The sequence below is a fragment of the Phascolarctos cinereus genome, unplaced genomic scaffold, assembly GCF_003287225.1.
Source record: "Phascolarctos cinereus isolate Bilbo 61053 unplaced genomic scaffold, phaCin_HiC Scaffold_8;HRSCAF=390, whole genome shotgun sequence".
In the NCBI taxonomy this organism is placed as follows: domain Eukaryota; kingdom Metazoa; phylum Chordata; class Mammalia; order Diprotodontia; family Phascolarctidae; genus Phascolarctos; species Phascolarctos cinereus.
In genome coordinates, this window is record NW_027556291.1 from 61,764,800 (window position 1) to 61,784,873 (window position 20,074).

The following is a 20,074-nucleotide window of genomic DNA, read 5'->3' on the forward strand; positions in this document are numbered from 1 at the left end:
TCTCTCAAAGCATATCAGCATCTACTCTGAGACTTACAGTCTTGGAGAGTTTCCTGGAGGGGCACCGAGAATTTAAGTGACTTGTTCACGGTCATGTGACAAGTATGTGACAGAAATGGGACTTCAGCCCAGATCTTCCTCACACCAAGCCCAGATCCAGCTCCATAGTCATGAGGCTTTCTCTCCCTCCCCCTCTTCCCACCCTCTCTCTCTCCTTCCTTCCTCTCTGTCTCTGTCTCTCTGTCTCTCTCTGGCTTTCTCTGTCTCTGTCTGTCTCTATGTCTCTGTCTGACTTTCTTTGTCTCTCTTCTCTCTGTCTTTCTCTGTCTCTGTCTCTCTGTCTCTGTCTCTGTCTCACTCTGACTTTCTTTGTCTCTCTCAGTCTTTCTCTGTCTCTGTCTCTGGCTTTCTCTCTCTCTCTGGTTTTCTCTGTCTGTCTTTCTCTGTCTCTGTCTGTCTGTCTGTCTCTCTCTCTGACTTTCTTTGTCTCTGTCTTTCTCTGTTACTGTCTCTGTCTGTCTGTCTCTGTCTCTGACTTTCTTTGTCTCTTTCTTCTCTCTTTTTCTCCATCTCTCTGTCTCTCTCTCTGTCTCTGTCTCTGGCTTACTCTCTCTCGGGTTTTGTCTGTCTCTGTCTTTCTCTATCTCTGTCTCTGTCTCACTCTGACTTTCTTTGTCTCTCTCTGTCTTTGTCTCTGTCTCTGTCTGTCTGTCTGTCTCTCTGCCTCTGGCTTTCTCTCTTGCTCTGGTTTTCTCTGTCTCTCTTTGGTTTTCTCTGTCTCTATCTGTTGGTCTGTCTCTGTCTACCTCTTCCTCTCTCTTTCTTTGTCTCTCTCTCCCCCATATATGTATAATATATACTCACACACACACACACACACACACACACACACACACACACACACACACTGTACACAGACTGAAAACAGGGGGGAGCGGGGCAAGGAGGTACTGAGAAGCTGCTGTTTCCAAAACAGAAAGAAAAAAATCAAGGTCTTTTGATGTTGATTTTGCCATTGAGAAGTAGTATGGTACACTTGAAACAACAGTAAATTAAATTTAGACTCCAAGGACCTCACTCTGAATCCCTGCTCAGCTCCACCAGTTACCACTACTTGTGTGCCATTGAGGTAGGCGCCATATCTCCCTGGGCTTCCTTTCGCTTCTCTGTAAAAATGATGGGGCTGTACTAGCTTGCCTCTGAGGCCCCTTCAAACTCTAGGCCTAAGAACCTATTCTGACATATTCTAATGATTCCAAGGGAAAAAAATTATAAAGAACCTATCTAGGTGAGGCCACCCTTACTGGGAACAGTGCCAGAAATATTTGGGTTTCGGGATTGCTGTTTGTATGCTCATGGGTTTCTATGGGGATTATAATAGGTGTGATAAAGGATATATTTGAATGGGAGTGTGTATAAATTGCTGTAGGAATGTGAGAGTGAGAGGGTGTGCTTAACTCTACCAGGGTGGTACTCCTTTGGAATCTGGCCTTTGAAACCTGCCTGCTCCTTCTTTGTTCCTTTCCCTCCAGGGGCTCTCTTCTGGCCTTAATCCATTCCCTTGGGGGCAGGGGAGAGTGATTTGATTCCATTTCTTTTTGTTTCTTTATTCAAGGATTTAGATTTACCCAATTTTCAATCAATTCACTGTTCTAATGAGGGAGATAAAAAGGAACCAGTCTTGGTCTTCAGGATGCTTACATTCTATTGGGAGAAGCAGCAATTACACTTAAAGGTACAACAGAAAGTAGATAATTCCTCCACCTCTCCACTCCCTTATTTCCCCAATATATTTCTTTCTCTCTTCTGTCTCCTTTCTTCTTATAATATCATCAAAACGCAATAAAACCACTCATAGATCTTCTGCCTTCTCTAACTCCATCTATGATACTAGTGTATCATAGGAGGCACACTTGCATCACCTCCCCCTATTAGAAGGTGAACACTTCATTCTTATTTAGTTCCTTCCCATTGCTTGTTCCCATCTACCTTTTTATGTTTCTCTTGACTCCTGTGTTTGTATTTCAAAGTTTCTACCCAGCCCTGGCCTTTTCATCAGGAAGGGAATAAGCATTTATTGAGCACCTTACTATGTTCCAGAAACTGTGCTAAGTGCTTCACAAACATTATCTCGTTTGAAGCTCGCATCTCGTTTGAAGCTCGCAACAACCCTGAGAGACAGGTGCTCTTTGTTATTCAGTCATTTCAGTTGTGTCTGACTCTTTGTGACCCCATTTGGGGTTTTCTTGGCAAAGATACTAGAGTGGTTTGCCAATTCCTTCTGTAGTTCATTTTACAGATGAGGAAACTGAGACAAACAGGGTGAAGTGACTTGCCCAGGGTCACCCAGCTAGTATCTGAGGCTGGAATTGGGCTCAGGTCTTCCTGACTCCAAGCCCTGTGCACTGGTGCCACCTAGCTGCTTGAATTCCTCTGTTAATAATAATAATAATAATAATAATAATAATAATAATAATAGCATTTATGTATTGATTTAAGTTTTGCAAGGTGCTTTTAAAATATCATCTCATTTAACTTTACAACAACCCTGGGAAAGAGGTGCTATTATTATCCCCATTTTGTAGATCAAGAAACTGAGACAGACAGAGGTTGTGACTTGTCCAGGGTCATACAGCTAGCTAGCAAGTGTCTGAGGCCATATCTGCACTCAAGTTTTTCTGACTCTAGGCCCATTTTTCCTTCTGTAGGATTATATCCAGTTTTGCTAGGTAAGTTATTCTTAGTTGTAAGCTTATATCTATTTTGCCTTTTGAAATGCTGTGTTCCAAGCTTTCCAGTCCTTTATAGTGGTGGATACTATATCAGATTTGATACTATATCAAATACTATATCTGTGGCTCCCCAGTACTTGAATTCTTTCTTTCTTGACTGCTTGAAGATTCTTTTTTTTTTCTTTCTTTAACTTGAAAGCTCTGGATTTTGCCTATGGCATTCTTGGGAATTTTTGTTGGGTGGGGGGTTTCTCTCAGGATATAACTGGTACATTATTTCTATTTGAACTTTGCCCTCCGTCTCTAATAAATCTGGGCAGTTTTCATTCATAATTCTTCACAATGTGATGCCCAGATTCTTTTTTGGAGGGGAGTAATAGCTTTCAGGTTTTATTAAATTATTTCTCTTAGCTGTTTTTGATATAAGATACCTTACATATTTTTCTATTTTTCACTCTTTTGACTTTGTTTTAATATTTCTTGTTGTCTCCTAGACAATTCCCAAGGATTCTGTTGCTTGGGATGAATTTTATTCCTCTTGTGCTATGTTAATTCTCCTTCAAAATCTTTCCTCCATAGCTTTCCTTTTTTCCCCCAATTCTTTCCTCTGGGGCTTTCATTTCATTTATAAAACCATTTAGGGGCAGCTAGGTGGCACAGTGGATAGAGCACTGGGCTTGGAGTCAGGAGGACCTGAGTTCAAATCTGGCTTCAGACACTTGACACTTACTAGCTGTGTGACCCTGGGCAAGTCACTCAACTCCAATTGCCTCACCAAAAAAAAAATCATTTAAAAAACTATTTTTAAAAAATTCTTACTTTATTTCTTCCCAGGAATTATGTCTAAGCTTTGTTTTCCTTTGAGGCTTTGCTTGCTAGGTGGTGCTACAGTGGTGGCCAGGCCTGGAATCAAGAAGACCTAAGTTCTGGGGCAGCCAGGTGGCACAGTGGATAGAGCACCGGCTCTGAAGTCAGGAGGACCTGAGTTCAAATCTGGCCTCAGACCAAATGTTTGATGCTTACTAGCTGTGTGACCCTGGGCAAGTCACTTAACCCCAGTTGAAGCCAAAAAAAAAAAAGTTCAGAATAAGAAGACCTAAGTTCACATTTGACCTCAGGTACTTCCTAGCTATGTGACCCTGGGCAAGTCACTTCACCCTGTTTGCCTCAGTTTCCTCATCTGTAAAATGAGCTACAGAAGGAAAATGGCAAACCACTCCAGTATCTTTGCCAAGAAAACCTCAAATGAGGTCACAAAGCGTTGGACATGACTGAACAACAATAAGTCTTTTGGAGTCATTCTCTTCTTTTGAGTTTGTACTTAGACTTCCCTTTCACTATCATATCTCTTTTATCATGGGAGTCTTTTTGTTTGTGTGTTTACTTGTCTTCTAGCTGTACATCCTGAATTGAGACTTTGTTTTAGGGCTTACTTCTGGAGAGAATGTTTAGGCCTTGTTTGATTCTGTTTTGTATTCTTTTGGGTCCTGCTGCTGTTTCCTTTGGCTACTGAGGTTTATGTTCTTCAAGAATCTAAGGAGAAGCTCAGGTTAGGGACCTGAAAGCTTTTGGTACGTTCAAAATAATCTAATCCAGGGTGAAGTCTATCCTTCTGGTCTGAGATTTGCAAGCTCTAACCCCAGCTAGGATCTGGACAACACAAATACAAGCCTGCCTCTGGTTGGAGCTCCAGTAGAATGCTGCTTGTCCTTGCTACTATTAGCCTTCTAGCTAGCTGGCAGACTCTGCAGATTCAGAGCCCAATAACTGTAGGCACCCTTTTGGCCTAAGCCACCTGCCCTGGTGAATCTGCTGAAGACTTCAGATTGGGCTGGAGACTAAATCTAAGGCCCTACTCCAGGATCGGAACCACATAGCTGTTGCCATTCATAGCAGCAGATCCCTTCCTTAGTTCACATTGAATCTGGGATTCAGCTTTGGAATATAAGTGACAGAGCTTCCAGCTGACTCCTGTTCCTGCTTCCTGAACCATTCTCAGGCCCGTTCCTGCTAGATTCAAGACATTATCTTGCCCTAATGTATAGCTAAAGGCCCCAACTCAGTCCCCATGCTGGAAGGCTCCACACAGCTCCCTCCTGGCCAGACCCTGTCCCTAGTGTCTGTCTCCCTATGACAACTTATGCTTAAAAAAAAAAAAGACTCATTGGTTTTTCCTTAGCTTTCCTGACTCAGAACTTGGTCTGCTGCTCTGGAGTAGTTGTTGGGGGAGAGCTGGACTGCATTGATTCTTCCTATTCTGCCATCTTGGATGGCTTCCCCTAAATACAAAATAAATATGGGTTAATTTCAGGGTGAGGAGAAGCACTAGAAGCTGGGGAGGTGAGGGAAAACTTTTTTTCTCCCTTTTTCTCTCCTGCCCTCAGTAACCTTTTGCCTTTCCCCTATAATGTCTGAGGGGGACAATAATTACCACTTTGGAAAGACCCAAGTCAATGAAATGCCAAATCAGAGATTGTTTCCAGGCATTGTCTGAGACATGGCTGGAAAAATTAGCTTCTTTGGGAAATAGAATGTCAATCTGTTTGCTTTCTACTTTCTTTTAGGATGGCCTTGGAGTTGATGGTGGATGACTCTACTTCATCATATTGGCAGTGTCCTGAGAGGAATAGATTTTGGAGATGGATGTTTGAAGGCAAGGTAGAGTGAGTGATACAGTGTGTGAGTAAGGTCAGCTAGACTGATTTGGAACTATTTGTAAACAGTCACTGGAATTGATCGAGGACTATGTAGTGTCTGCAAATGGTAAGAGCCCAGCCCAGGTGACCAGATTGAATGAAAACCCTTAATTCTGATCAGCTCTGGATGCCCCACGGAGAGACAACTTTAACTGTTTGGACATGTGGGAAAGTTCAGGATTTTTCCTTTCTGGGGTCCAGATCCCAACCCCATCAGTGAGACTACCAAATACTGGGCACATCATGAAGAATGAGATGGACGACAAAAATGAAGACAGGACTAATCTTTTACAAAATGAAGAGGTCAGCAAAGGAGCTCCCACCCCACTCCATTCTGTGCTCATCAAATATCTAACTAACCTAGTGTTATTTGGATCTTTAATAAAAATTGCTCAGAATAAATACACCAACAATTTGTATGAGAAAAAGATCTAGGGGTCTTAGTGGGCAACATGCTCTGTTTGATATGGCTGCTAAAAAACGGACTGCCATAGTGTCCAGAATAAGCGAGGTGATACTCTTTTAGTTAGGCCACATCTGGAGTATTTTGTCCAGTTCTGTGTGCCACAGTTTAGAAAGGAAGTTGATAAGGTAGCAAGTGTATCCAGAGGAAGGAAGCCAGGATGGTGGGAGGCCTCTGGACCAAGAATCAATTGAAGGAAGTGAGAATCTTTAGCCTGGAGAAAATTGGAGGTGGGGTGGGGCGGGAGGCCAGCTGTATTCCAGAACTGACTTATTTTGCTTGGTTCCAGAGAGCAGAACCCATTTCCCCTCATACTCTGAGTCGGTTCCACCTTTGGCTGTGGTTCTACTCCTACCCCTAGGGACACTCTCTTCTCCTATGTCAAAGTTATTGAGGACTCAGAACTGTGACTTCCAGGCATTTCACATCTGACAGAACTCTGTCATCATTAGCCCCAAATACTGGAATCAGTGTCGGGGAGGGAGTCAGAAAAGAGCTTGCTGGATTTCACTAGCTGGTGCCTCCATTTGTCTATAGGTCTTCATTCTCACCCACTCCACCCTCCATAAACAGAAGTTTGCCCTAAGGAGCAATCTTCTAGGGATTAATCCTACCACAACTGCAGAACCACACCCAAAATACACCCTTAAATTGCTGGAGGACCTGCACCCAAATAATGTCCCCGAACACAAATATTGACTCATATTCTCCCAGCTTCCCCTGGAGTTGAGCTATTAACTAATCACTTGCTTTCCCTAATTTATTCTGTTAATCACTCAAAACTCAATTACAAACATTTCAATCCACACTCCATTTTTCATTCCATTTCTCCATACCCACAGAGGCTACTTTCTTCTAGCCTAGCCAATTCCATAGACTTCCAGCATCAAGAGTAGCCCAGGAAATTAGCAAAATTAGCAAGAGAGGACAGAGAGTAGGTAGTCTTCTTTGACTTAGTTGCAAGGCTGCTACCTTGCAGTGGCTAACAGCTAGAAATAGCGGGCGAAAGTCTCCAAGAGACAAATGTAAACTTGATGCAAACAAGAAATTCCTAACACTTAGGTCTGTCCAAAAGTAGAATTACCAGCTTCTTACTTGCTAGGACCCAATGACCTTTTTGTAGCCCTCATTCTCAACTTCACTGAAAAATGACTGAACAACAGAATTTCTCAATCTTTTTTTTTAAAATGGATAATAAGAAAAGAAAAAGAAACATAAATTTAAATATTAAAACTTAAGTACAAAATAAGAAAAGAAAAAAAAGCATTGCCATGTACACTGCAGAATATAAGAGAGGATTCAAAATATACAAGAATAAATTACCATTTCAAGAAAGCCTATATAATAAATAACACATTGTGTTCAGAGCTGTCCATCCTTTCTTTGTTTCCTTGTAAGATTTTTTTTTGTTCTCTGCTGTGCACTTTTAACTTTATTCTTCCCCCCCAACGTCTCCCCCTTCCCCAAGAAGGCTACAATTAAGTGCAGATGTATATATATATATATGTGTGTGTGTGTGTGTGTGTGTGTGTGTGTACACATATATACAAGTACACATATATGCATACATACATGTATGCACATACAAACACATATACACACAAAATACATACACTTACATACACATGCATATACTTGGATATCTATAATCATACTCATAGACACATACATTCAAATGCGTCTTGTAAGACCATACTATATTCATTTGTCCTCTGTTTCTCTGAGGGTGTTAAGTTTGTTAAGTCCCAGTCTTTCCATATTTTTTAAAGTCCTCCAATTAGTCATTTCCTATACCATAACAATATTCCAAACTTATACTGTCAAGTTATTTTAAATAATCTAAAACAATATTGATTAATATGTCTGACATGTAGTATTCTTATTTTTTTCTCTTTTGATTAAATCTATTTCAGCTTAAACTTTGCCTGATTACTACCCTTGCTTTTTTCCCTAATAAATTCTACTCCTGATATTTATTTTATGTTTGTGCATATCTCTCCTTTCCTATCCCTCCTCACTCCTCTACTTTACTTCTACCTCACTACCTTGCCCTTTTATTCCTTAACCTACCCTGACCCCAAGAATCCTTCCCTTACCCTCCCATTCCTATTAATCTAAACATCCTTCTATAGCTCCCCTTATTCTATTCCCTCACCTTCCCCTTTAAAAATCCCTTTATCTTCTCCCCCTTCCCTATTGCCTTAGCCTTTTATTTATTTCTGAATTTAGAAGACTTTTATACCTTTCTAGATATATATGTATTGTTCCCTTTTAAACCCATTCCCAATAGGGTTCCAGAACTGCTAGCCCTCCTCCCCCATATAATTCCTGTGTCAGTTCTTCCTCTCAAACCTCATTTGTATAAGATATTTACTCTTTCTACCTTTTCCTAAATGGTTTTACTTTTTAGAACCATAGCATACTCAAGTCTACCCTAATTTTTCTTTTGAACTACCCAATTACTAATAACAGTCTTAGAAATACATTTCATATTTCCTCATATAAGAAATAAATAGTCTGCCCCCATTGAGTCCCCTGTAATTAGTCTTTGATATATGCCTTATATTTGTTTTAGATCTTATATGTCAAATCTTCTATTAAGTTCAGATTTTGTTGTTGTTTTTTTAACAAAATCCTGAAAGTCTGACAATTCATTAAATGTCCATTTTTTGATATTTTCAGCCTCAACCCCAGTTCTTTTGCTATTCAATATATAAAGTTTCAAGACCTGCAGTCTTTTAGTGTTGCCCCTGCTAGGTCTTTTGTGATTCTAATTGTGACACTGCCATATTTAAGTTCTTTTTTCTTGTTGCTTATAATATTTTCTCCTTGAGCTGATGGTTTCTGAATTTGACCATGATATTCCTGTAGGTTTTCTTCATTGGATCTCTTTCAGGTGGTGATAGGTAGATTTTTTTCTGTTTCTACTTTCCCCTCTTGTTGTAATGCTTCAGGACAATTTTCTTTAATTATTTCTTGTGTTATTGTATCAAGATTGTTTTTTTGATCATAGCTTTCAGGTAGTCCAATTATTCTTATGTTTTCTCTTCTTGATCTGTTCTCCAAATCAGTTGTTTTTCTTGTGAGATGTTTCACATTCTCTTCTTTTTTATTCTTTATATTTTGTTTCATTATTTCTTGATCTCTTATAACTTCACTGGCTTCTCCTTACTCAATTCTAATTTTTGTTTTTGTTTTTGTTTTGTTTTTGTTTTTCTTTTTAGGCAATTGAGGTTAAGTGACTTGCCCAAGGTCACACAGCTAGTTAAGTGTCAAGTGTTTGGTCTGAGTCAATTCTAATTTTCAAGGAGATGTTTTCTACCTTAAGATTCTGGATCTCCTTTTCTAATTGGTCAACTTTCTTGTTTTTCTTGGATTCTTCTTAATTCCCCTCCCCACCCCAATCTCTCTCATTTGATTTTTAAAGTCTTTTGAAAGTTCTTCTATGAATTCTTTTGGTGCAGGTGACCATTTGACATTACTCTTTGGGGTAGGAGAGACTTTTTTTGCTTCAGTATCCTCCTCTGAACCCAAACCACAGTCTTCTCTATTCTCACGGTAGCTTTCTATGGTTGGATTCATTCTCCTTTTCCTGCTCATTAAAAAAAAAAAATTGGAGGGCAGCTAGGTGGCGCAGTGGATAGAGCACTGACCTTGAAGTCAGGAGGACCTGAGTTCAAATCCAGCCTCAGACCAAACACTTGACACTCACTAGCTGTGTGACCCTGGTCAAGTCACTTAACCCCAATTGTTTAAAAAAAAATTGTAGGAGCTTATTTTTTGTAACCATCTCTAGTCTGGGGGGATGGGGGGATGGTTCCTCTGGCCTCAGATCCTCTTTCAACTCTCCCCTCTGGTATGGAACCAAAACCAAGAATTCCACCCAAAGCCAGTGGTGTCCTTGCCCTACTACTTTTGCACTCACCAGGTGTGTGCTAGTTCTTTCACAGCAGCACAGCTGGGTATGGCGTTCCTTACCAGCAGAGGTTCTCTCAGGCTTTTCCAGCTCAGCCACCCAACTCCCCACACTATCCAGGAGGTGAAAGTTCCTGCGGCTGGGGCCAAGGCTACCTCCCAATCCAGGGCTTGCCACCTGCTGTTTCAGCAGAACTAGCCTGGAGGTGCTTATGCTTCACAGGGACCAAACCTTGGTCTTGGGATTTTTCTTTGGATCTTCTCTGATTGTCCCAAGAGGACTCCTGCTTTGCCCCAACTCTTGTTTATTTTTACCTCTCTCTGTTTGCCCTGAGGCACTATTTTATCTTGTTCATGGGGGATTTCTGACCTACTCTGCCATCTTCCCAGAATTCTCTCCTCTCAATCTTTCTTTTCTTCTGATGTCAGTCAACAAGCATTTATTCAGCTCTTATTTTGTGCCAAGCCCTGTGCTAAATTCTGGGGATACAAATAGAAGCAGAGAAAAACCAATCCTTGCCCTCAGGGAGCTTGCAATTTAATGTGGGAGGGGAAGACCCCACCTAAAAGTTACCTAAGCAGAGGGATAGGGAGTGCTCCAGGGGGTGTTTGTTGCTTCTCCCTCATTCTGGAAGAGGACCATGACATCAGGGAGGTGATGTCATAACATACGAAGTGAATTGGATTTAAGTGAGGGAGGGCTGTGCAAAACCTCCAGCCTCACTTTCTCCTCCAGAGCCCTCTGGCTTCAGTGGCAAGATACAGATTAGGACACTGGAGATGGTCCTGGATACAGTGGGAGACCGTGGCCTTTGAGCTAAAATTAAAAAGCTAGTCTTTAAAACTGAAGTTTTTAACAGGTCTCAGTTTGACTGAGGCAACATCTATTCAGTGATTAAAGCTAGGTAAGAAATGAGGCAGGGGAGAGGATTCTGGGAAGATGACAGAGTAGGTCAGAAGATTCTAAGCTTTCAATATTTTTCCCCACAAAAGAGATGAAATAGTGCCTCAGGATAAACGTAGAGTGGTAAAAATAAGTAAGAGTAGGGGCAGAACAAGGGTCCTTCTGGGACAACAGGAGAAGATCTGAAGAAAAATCCCAGGATGAGGTTTAGTCCCTGTGAAGAGTAAATACCTCCAGGCTGCTCAGATGGGGGAGGAGGGGTGCGGGTGAGTGATTAGCTGGGTTGGGAGGCTGCCCTGGCCCCAGCCACAGAAACTTTTAGCTCCAGGACAGTGAGGGGAGCCTGGGAAGATTGAGGGAACCTCCGCTGACAAGGAATGCAAGACTCAGTTGGGCTGCCAAGACTCAGCCCTGAGCCCGAAGGAACCAGCACAGGCCTGTGAGTGCAGAAGCAGTGGGGCCAAGACTGCTGGCTGTAGGCATTTACAGGAAGCTGGAGCTCTTGGTTTTCAGTTCTAGCACCATCCCCCATACCCTAGGACTAGAAAAGATTACAAAAATTAAGCTACTACAAATTTTTAAAAATGCACAAAGGTGAAAGAATCTAACCACAGAGAGTTACTATAGCATAGAGAAGACCACGGTTCATCTTCAGAGGAGGATATTGAAGTAAAGAAACCCTCTTCTACCCCAAAGAGTAACGTCAAATGGTTGCCTGCCCCAAAAGAATTCATAGAAGAACTTAAAAAAAAAAGCTTCAAAAATCAAATGAGAGATTGAGGAAAAACTAAAGGAAAAAAGAGAACAATCCAAGAAAAACAAGAAGATTATGAAAAGAAAGCCAACCAATTAGAAAAAGAGATCCAAAATCTTAAGGAAGAAAATGACTCCTTGAAAATCAGATTTGGGCAAGGGGAAGCCAGTGAAGTTATAAGAGATTAATAAATAATAAAACAAAATATGAAGAATGAAAAATAGAAGAGAATGTGAAGCATCTCATAAGAAAAGCAATTGATCTGGAGAACAGATCAAGAAGAGAAAGCATAAAAATAATTGGACTACCTGAAAGCTATGATCAAAAAAAGAATATTGATACAATAGCACAAGGAAATAATTAAAGAAAATTGTCCTGAAGCATTAGAACAAGAGGGGAAAGTAGAAATAGAAAAAATCTAACTATCAGAAAGAGATCCAATGAGAAAAACCCACAGGAATATTCTATTATATATATATATATATATATTCTAATAGTCAAATTCTGAAACCCCCAGCTCAAGAATAAAATGTTAGGAGCAACAAGAAAAAAACCAATTTAAATATGTCAGTACCACAGTTAGAATCACACAAGACCTAGCAGGGGCAACACTAAAAGACTGCAGGTCTTGGAACACTATATATCGAAGAGCAAAAGAACTGGGGTTGTGGCCAAAAGTATCATACCCAGCTAAGCATAGTCCTGAATTGGGGGGAAAAATGGACTTTTAATGAATTATTAGACTTTCAGGACTTTGTTTAAAAAAAACAAAACAAAACCTAAACTTAATAGAAGATTAGAGCTAATAGGAGATAAGAGCTAAGAGAAATATAAGGTGCATACTACAGACATTATAAAAGACTCAATAAGAACAGACTGTTTACTTTTTGTGTATATAAAATGTAAAAACTATGTCTAAGACTGTTATTAGTCATTGGGTAGTTCATAAGAAAGATTGAGGTAGACCTGAGTATGATATGATTTTCAAAAGTAAAACTACTTAGGAACAGACGAAAAGAGTTATTATTTTATACAAATGGGGTGTGAGAGAAAGAACCAACACAAAGAAATTAGATGGGGGAAGAGAGCTGTTAGTAATGGAACCCTACTTTCTTTTTTTTTTTGTGAGGCAATCAGGGTTAAGTGACTTGGTCACACAGCTAGTAAGTGTTAAGTGTCTGAGGCTGGATTTGAACTCAGGTTCTCCTTGACTCCAAGGCCAGAGCTCTATCCACTGCACCACCTGCCCCTTATGAAATCCTACTTTCATTGGAAACCAGGGTTCACACAGGAACAATACATATATATATCTAGAAGAGTATAAACGTCTTCTAAATTCAGAAAGAAATGAAACACTAAGGGAATACAGAGGGAAGAGAGAATAAGGAAGGGATCTCTAAAGGGGAAGATAAGGTAGTGGGTTGGGGGGTATAGGAGGGTGTTTAGATTAATGGGAATGGGAGGATAAGGGAGGGATCTTTAGAGGGGAGGGTGAGAGAATAGGTCAAAGGAGGGTGTAGAAGAATATTTAGATTTATGGGAATGGGAGGATAGGGGAGGGATCCTTGGAAGGAGGGGGTAGGTTAAGCAATAAGAGGGCAAGGTAGTGGGTAGAAGTAAAGTAGGGGAATTAGGAGAGATAGCAAATAAGAGATATGCACAAAAATAAAAACAAAGATCAGGAGTAGAATTTTTTAGGGAAAGTATATGTCTATATATGTATATATATATGTATGTATGTATGTGTATATGTGTATGTATATATCTATATCTCCATATAAATATATCCAAGCTTAATTGTAGCCTTCTGGGGGAGGAGGTGAGGAAGTAGGAAAAAGAGCAAAGTAAAAAGTGTGCAGCAGAGAACAAAAGAAAACTTACAAGGAAGCAAAGAAAAGATGGACAGCTCTCAACACAACATGTAGTATTTATTATATAGACTTTCTTGAAATGGAAATTTATTGCTATATATTTTGAATCCTCTCATGTTCTGCTGTGCACATGAAATGCTTTTTTTCCTTTTCTTATTTGGTATTGTTTTAATATTTAAGTTTATAATGTTTTTTATTCTTTTCTTATTGTGCATTTAAGTTTCAATAATAAAAAAGTGAAAAAAAAAAAGAAAAAAAGAAATGAGACAAAGAATGGCCTCTTTACCTAGTCAAAAAAAAAAATCAATCTGAGAGGGGAAGACCCTCAGGGTTTCTGGCCAAAATAGAAACAAATACTATTCACATTCACTCTGAGCCAATCAGGGCCTAAACAATGACCAAGTAGGGCTTGGCCTGGGACCTCTTGTTGGCCAATCAATGAGAGCCAGAGTGATTTGGGTTTAAGGCTTGGTCCTTGAGAAAAAAAGATTTCAGCAATCAGAATTTACATTCCCTTTAGGCAAAGCACAGGCAAGTAAGGGTAAGATACTCAATGTAGACAGAAGTAAGCGACAGCAAGCAAGCAAGCAAGAAAGAAAGAGTTGTTGCCCAACTGGCCAGTTCCAGTTGGATCCCCTGTGGGGAAGCTCCTTTTCTACTCACAGAGATTGTTGTTTGTTTGTCCTCCAGTTCTTGAAAAGGACCGTGACATCAGTTCAAGGATATTGGAAGCTAAGTATGTAGCAGCAAATGAATATAGTAACCTAGTGTTTGAGAAGTGTGAAGACTTAAGTTTTGGGGATAAGAATTCATTATTTGATAGAAATTGTTGGGAAAGCTGATAAGCAGTCTGGCAGAAACTGGGCATAGACCAATATCTTACACCATTTACCATACGGTCAAAATGGATACGTGACCTAGATATGAAGAGAGATATTACGAGAAAGTTTGAAAAACATAGAACATATTACCTATCAAACTTACTTTAGGCGAACAATTTATGAACAAATGAGACAGAGAGTATTGTGAGATGTAAAATGGATAATTTAGATTACACCAAATTAAAAAGTTTTTGTACAAAGAAAACAAAAGTAGCCAAGCTCAGAAGGAAAGCAGAAAACTGGGGGAAAAATTTTATAGACAGTTCCTCAGATAAAGGTCTCATATCTCAAATATACAAAGAACTGTGTTATATCTATAAAAATATGAGTCATTCCTCAATTGATAAATGGTTAAAGGATAAGAACAAGCAATTTTCCAATGAAGAAATCAAAACAATTTATAATTATATAAAAAATGCTCTAAATCATTATTGATTAGAGAAATACAAATTAAAACAATGTTGAAATATCATTTCACCTATCAGATTGGCTAAAATGATAAAAAGGGAAAATGACAAATATTGGAGGGGATATGGAAAAATTGGGACCTTAATTCATTGTTGGTGGATCTATGAGTTGATCCAACCATTTTGGAGAGAGATTTGGAACTATGCCCCAAAAGTTATTAAACTGTCTATACCCTTTGACCCAGGAATACCACTATTAGGTCTGTTTCCCAAGATGATTAGAGAAAATGGAAAAGAACCTACATGTTCTAAAATATTTATAGCAGCTCTCTTTGTGGTAGCAAAGAACTGGAAATTGCAGGGATGCCCATCAATTAGGGAATGGCTAAACAAATTGTGGTATCTGTTCATGATAAAATATTCTACTATAAGAAATGATGAGCTCAATGATTTTAGAAAAGCATGGATAGTAGATAGAGCACCAGCCCTGGATTCAGGAGGACCCGAGTTCAAATCTGTCCTCAGACACATAACACTTACTAGCTGTGTGACCCTGGGCAAGTCACTTAACTTCCTTGCCTAACCAAGAAGAAGAAGAAGAAGAAGAAGAAGAAGAAGAAGAAGAAAAGCATAGAGAGACCTTCATGAAATAATGAAGAGCGAAATGAGCAGAACCAAGAGAATAGTATATACAGTAATAGCAGTATTGTTTTAAGAACAACTTTTGATCAACTAAGTGATTCTATTATAAACACCCAAATTAACTGCAAAGATCCTACGAAGGAAGATGCTGTTTGAATTCAGAAAAAGAATGCACACACACATGCACATTTGTGTCTAATGGGTAGCCATCTTGAAGTTTGGGTTAAAGGGAAGAGGAAAAAAAAAAGAAAGTTACATGATAATCTTGTATATTTGAAAGGAATAGCCAGTTGTACCTAATGGATATGAAATTTCAAGTGCAATAGTCTGTTTTTCTATCCCATTTTGCTGTGGAAATGGTTGTTTTATTTCTTAAGTTCAAAATCATATATATATATATATATATATATATATATATATATATTTTTTTTTTTTTTTTTTAGAAAGAAGTCAAGTACATTCAATATCTAATCCTTTTGGTTCGAAGGCCTTGCCCCCTTGTCCTATTGTAGATTATGCCTTGTCAAACACCAACCTTGGCTCCCAATTTTGGTCTTCTTCTTATACTACTAAATGAGTGCATAGATAGGTCCCACTAAGAAAAGCAATCAGTGCTGGATCACTCCAGCATCTTTCAGTTTCTAGCTCAGGGTCAAAACTTGACTATGGTCATGGAACTATGACCACATCACAGGTACTTAGTACCTGTATAAACCCCCTACTCTATTGACTCCCAGTCCCCTCAAAAGGCCAGCTTTCAATTTTCACAGATCTATAAGAAAAAAAAAAGGCATTTCCCCAGGAGAAAACCTACCTTGGATGTCCTGCTAGGAGACTTCTCAGTCAGGAACACAGGGGCAGCTGGAATCATGATTCTGAACAGAGATTCAGGGGGCATGGTAGAGAAAGTCTTTGGGAGATGAGTCAGCACTGCAGCCTGGAAAGGGATGATGGCCTGGGTTTCCTCCTTAAATTAGAGGTTCTGGGAGGAACCAGCCAATTGGTGGAGGGTGCTTCCCATGAGAGAGTAGATCAGACCTGGAAGAGAGCTTCCAGGGTAAAGAGGTTTCTATGGCATGGTAGAGAAGTCCTGTGAATGTGAATCAATTGTGAATCCTGGAAAGGAATATTACTTTTTGCTGCAGAAAATCCTTTTGTCTTTGTATAAACAAACTCATTGATTTTGTAACTAATAATTTCTTTAATTTGTAATGATATATTTAAAAACAGCACATATGATGGACTTCAGAAAAACCTAGAAAGATTTACATGAACTGATGCCAAGTGAAATGAGCAGAACCAGGAGGACATCATACACAGTAACAGCAACATTGTGCTACGACCAACTTTGATAGACTTAGCTCTTCTCAGCAATGTAAGGATCTAAAAAAATTCCAAAAGACTCATGATGGAAAATGCTATCCTTATCCAGAGAAAGAACTATGGAGTCTGAATGCAGATCAAAACATTCTATTTTTTCTCTTTTTTGTTTTTGTTTTTGTTTCTTCTTTCTCGTGGTTTTTCCTTTTGGTTTTAATTCTTTACAGCATGACTAATGTGGAAATATGTTTAATATGAATGTATATGCATAGCCTATATCAGATTGCATGCTATTGTGGGGAGAGGGGAGGGGAGGGAGGAGGAGAAAACTTAGAACTCAAAATCTTATATAAGTGAATGTTGAAAACTAATAAATAAATAGACAAAAAAAGGAAAAAAAGAAAAAAATAGCATATATATTTCCCAATAATTCCCTCCTTACTCTCCCAGAGGGCCATCCCTTTATAATAAAGGATAAAAAATAATTACTAATAATTTCTTCCATTTGTTTATTGATAAAAAAAATACCCTTCCTCTCTACATACATAGCACTGTATTTCTTTTTCTTCTATTTCTTATTTGTGTTAGTAGAGTCCCTTTACATTTAGCTGGACAAATTTTGTCTTTTCCTTGGATCTTTTGGAAGGTAATCAACTTTTTCTTATTATTTCTGTTTTAACCTAGACTTAATAAGACCTTTCTAAAGAAAGTTCTTCAAGGCTTAAGTGAATAACTACATAGAATACTCTAACTTGAACTTTATCTTTATCAAAGATAGGAGCTTTGCTTCTGTTCCTGTTTTATTGACAATTCTTTGAATTACAGGAGAATCTGCCAGGATTCTTGCCAAATCAAATAATCAAATAGCTTTTGTTAAGCAACTTCTCCTTGCCTGTGGTGCTGTGCTAAGGAAGGGGGGAAGGGGTGGAAAGAATTATTAGTTAGAAAATCACAGTCATAGAATATTAGCCTGGAAGGACCCTTAGAGATCACCTAGTCACTTGGTGACCTAGTGTACTAGGTCCTAGTGCGACTCCTTCATTTTATAGATGAAGAAACTGAGGTGGAGAATGAGAAATGACTTACCCAAGGTCACATAGGCAGTTAGTAACTTAGATTTTGCCCTCTAGAATCAGAATCTCAGGTGGGTAACATTAGGAAGGATAGATATTAGGAGCATCAGCGGCAGCTAGTTGGTACAGTAGATAGAGTCAAATAGGGCCTCAATCACTTGCTAGTTGTGTGACCAGGGGCAAGTCTCTTCACCTTTGTCTGCTCTAGTTTCTTCATCTGTAAAATGGGCATAATAATAGCTCCTACCTCCCAGGATTGTTGTGAGGATCAAATGAGATGATAATTGTAAAGTGCTTGGCACAGTGCCTGGCACACACTAGGAGCTTAATAAATGTTTATTCCCTTCCTTCATGTGCAAGGAATAAACACAAGAAAAATATTAAATAAAAACATAAAAAATTAATTAATTAAAAAGAAAAATAAAACAGGTCATTCTGTAAAACAAAATTCAGTGTTATTATGTGTGTATAATCCTTGTATCAGAGGCTTTCTTATGACATGAAGGATGTATTCACATTCTATCAAGAGCCACCTTTCCATCATTACTTCAGTTATTACTATTCTGTTTCCTGAACTCTTTGACTGGGCTAAGGTGACCTTGCTGTTCCTCACACTCCATGGTCTATCTCCCATCTCTGAATCTTTGTACTTCAGATTTCCCATGCCAAGAGTGCCCTGGAGTCTACTCTTTCCACAATTCTGCCTCTGGTTTCCTTTAAAGTTCAACTCGAGCACCCCCTCCTACATAAGGCACCTCCTGATCCCCTCTATTGCTAGTGATGACCTCTTAAACAACTTTTGTGTGTGTGTGTGTGTGTGTGTGAGGCAGTTGGGGTTAAGTGACTTGCCCAGAGTCACACAGCTAGTGAGTGTTATGTGTCTGAGGCCGGCTTTGAACTTAGGTCCTCCTAACTCTAGGGCCAGTGCTCTATCCACTGTGCCACCTAGCTGCCTCCCATTTTTATTCTTTTTTTTTTTTTGCTTTTTTTGGTGAGGCAATTGGGGTTAAGTGACTTGCCTAGGGTCACACAGCTAGTAAGTGTTAAGTGTCTGAAGCTGGATTTGAACTCAGGTCCTCCTGACTCCAAGGCCAGAGCTCTATTCACTGCACCATCTAGCTGCTCCTCATTTTTATTCTTGATGTTAGGCCTGGGTCTGTGATTTCATTGGTGTAGGAAACCACCAAAGAGAAAATTTCCCCCCCACTCCTAATACAGATGACTATTTGTATTGCAATTTAGAGTGTTAGAACAAGGTTTCTTAATGAGCAACTTGTTAAAAAATATTTCGATAACTATTCCAATATAATTGATTTTTTTTATAATCCTATGTATTGAGTTTTTTTGGTGAGGCAATTGGGATTAAGTGACTTGCCCAGGGTCACACAGCTAGTGAGTGCTGTGTGTCTGAAGCCAGATTTGAACTCAGGTCCTCCTGACTCCAGGGCCAATGCTCTAACCATTGTGCCACCTAGCTGCCCCTCCTATATTTTGAGTTTTATGTGTTCAAAGATATGATTCTGAGAGGGATCTATAGGTTTCACAAGACTGCCAAAGGCCCAAAATGTTAAGAGCCCCTGACTTGGAGAGTGACCTTGACCACTGAGAAGTTAAGTGACTTACCCTGGGTCACAAAGCCAGTAGGTTGCAAAGGCAGTACCTGAATCCAGGACTTTCAACTTGGAAGGCTGTCTCTCTACTCGCTATGTCATGTGCCTGGCACATAGTAGGTGCTTAATAGATGTCTGTTGATTGATTGAATAGCTGATAACTGCTGTGAGATTCCCTAACAGAGTTACTTACTTGTAAATAAAAGTACATTACAGTATGAGTATGTAGAGATTGCATGATACAGTAGATTGAGCATTGTAGATGGAGTAAGGAAGACTTGGGTTCAAATCTCACCTCTGATACTTACTACCTGTAGGATCCTTGGAATGTCACTTTACCTGAAAATAAAGGAGGGAGGGGGACCTAGTGACAATGTCCATAAAGGGCACTTCAAGGAGGGACAGAAAGTGGGGGTTTGGGGCAGCTAGATGGCGCAGTGGATAAAGCACTGGCCTTGGAGTCAGAAGGACCTGAGTTCAAATCTGGTCTCAGACCAGACACTTGACACTTACTAGCTGTGTGACCCTGGGCAAGTCACTTAACCCTAATTACCTTGCAAAAAAAAAACACAGAAAGTGGGGGTTTGGGAACTACCCTTCATCATCATCATCGTCATCATCGTCATCATCATCATCATCATTTCGAATGGGCTGTCCTTCCTCTAATGCTCATTGTAACCCCTCAACAGCTTCAAAAGAAATTCATGACCAAGAAATTCATTCCCTACGTGGTGATGATCTTGCCCTGCTGAGCAAGACTGCTCTGGAGCAACAAACCCCTTCACTTCTTCAATACAGGGCTAGCC